Raw genomic sequence first — 2,272 nt, 5'->3', positions numbered from 1 at the left:
CCAGCCCCAGCCCCGTGTATGTGACACAAAGCAGAGGACCTGGTCATAGGTTGACCTGCAGCTTGTAGCTTCATAACATATTTGACACTATAATAAATGAGGAGGTGCTGAAATAGTTCCTGTTTTTAAATATTAATACTTTGTCTTCCTTTCTGATGTGTAGTTTGACACTTAACCCCAAAGGACATGCAAAGCTTACTTTATTGAAAAGGCTTGCAAAGTACATTGCTTGAATCTTAGGGACAGGTTCATACCTGTCAAGCAGGTTTATATTACTACAGCATTGAAAAATGCAAATATGTCAGAAATCTAACTAAAGAACAGGGCATCTTATTCAGTACGAACAGCCTTTGAAAGTAGTTTGTTTTGGTTGAGTTTTTCTTAGAGCTTAATTGCTAGAGAAAGAATTAAAATAATAACAAAACTGTGGCTGCAAGTCCCTTGAGGGTAGGAGATGTCATCTTTCTTTTAGGCCTATCATAGTCTATCTAGTCTAAAGCAGCATTAAGTGTCCATGCATATTTGATGAATTAAATTTTCAAATGAATTTCTAAATTCCTCTGGTCTTACTAGGTTTCTCAGTCTGTAGGTTGCCACCTCTCTTGACCTTTTACTGATGGCCATTTGCTCTTCTTCCGGTCTCCTTCCTCCTGCTGACCAGTCACTTTTGACTTAAAAGATGCAACTCTTTAAGCTGTTGTATTTCATTTTTTAAAAAATTATATAGATAGGACATATTGAAAACATTTAAAGAATTATATAGAGTCAGATAGACGGTTACTCTGTATTAGATACTGTGTTAGGAGTTTGCAATAGAAAGGAACTAAAGACCTGGTGCTTGCCTTGGAAAGCCCACAGTCTATAGGTAAAATGTGTGTGTGTGTGTGTGTTTGTTTGTATAAAGAGAGCTGAAAAGTACAGGTGGGTGGTGTGAGTGTAGCAGGGTAGAGACTGGGGAAGAGCTTATGGAGGGGCAATGGTCAACTTTACCAGGAGGGTTCGATATTGCCCCATAGTAACCCTACAGCAGGCTCTTTAAGGGTGGGTTCCCTAGGCAGTCAGGGAATGGAGAAGGAAATCCCTCTGGTTTTGCTTGTTGGCCCTAATGAGAAGCAAGAGTGTCCTCTTGGGGAATTTGGATTGAGTATGGATTAAAAGAAGATCCGGGAGAAGAAAAGGGCAAGCAAGGCATTGTGGATGTTGCTAAATGTGCTGGACATGCCAGGTTTGGGAAGGAGGTGTATGTGTTGGATTTATAGGGAAGTGGATGGAAGTCAGGGAACAGTTGTGGTGATGGGACTAGTGGAAGGGTCAGGTATTCTCAGAAATGCAGATAAAGTGAGAGGTCTGGCTGGGAAGAGACTCAGGGTATGACCCTGAGCACACATTGAGCAATTTGACCTGTTCCCCCCAGCTGTCCTATCTTTCCTGGGCCATATGCGCCACACACTCTCTCACATGTGCTGTTAACCAACCAAGATCTCACACCTCCACTCCACACCAATTTATCCAGCAGCTTAAAGTCCTCCACCTTAAACTAACCTCACCTGTAACTCAAAGAACTTTACCCAGGAAACCTTTCCAAATCAACCTCTCCCCATGCCGAATGTGTTATTCTTTTTTTAGTACCCAATGTGTACCCCCTACAAACTGTTAGCCATGACCCTTTATAGTCACATGTTTACATGGCTTTATTGCTTAAATAATTAGGCACTTGAGCTCAAAGAGTGAGTCTTTTTTTTTTTTTTTCTGGTAAACAGGAAAAGTATCTGGCACTCCTATGTGCTAAATATTTGTGGAAGGAAGGAAGAAAGAGAGGAAGGAAGGGGATAAGGAAATTGAAGTTGAGAAAAGAAAGGAATTTAAGACCAAGGAGTCATGTGCTTTTCCGCATGAGCTCTGAAGGTCACACAGGATGGTAGTCCTAGCTGAACCAAGAGGATGTTGAGTGAACCTGTGAGTGAATGAGCATGGTCATAGTGATACTGGGGGTGGGGGGAGTTGATAACAAAAACAGGGAGAGTCTTCCTCAAAGAAGGTGTCATTTAGGGGAAAGTTCAGTGACACCTGCAAAGGAATTTCAGAGGGCACAGTGGAATGGGTTGGGAGAGTATTTGGTTAAGTCAAGATCTGCTGAAAACCCTTAACTTTTGGTAAATATTGCTCTGTGTGGGAGGTATTTCAATGAGAATTGACTCAAACTCTCACTTTTGGATATCCCTTGAATCAAGTGTTCTGGGGAGTGCCTCAGGAGAATGACTAATAACAACAA

The sequence above is a fragment of the Propithecus coquereli genome, unplaced genomic scaffold (genome assembly GCF_000956105.1).
Source record: "Propithecus coquereli isolate 6110/MARCELLA unplaced genomic scaffold, Pcoq_1.0 Scaffold16, whole genome shotgun sequence".
In the NCBI taxonomy this organism is placed as follows: domain Eukaryota; kingdom Metazoa; phylum Chordata; class Mammalia; order Primates; family Indriidae; genus Propithecus; species Propithecus coquereli.
The sequence above is the reverse complement of the archived record's forward strand: the minus strand, read 5'-3'. Positions refer to the sequence as shown.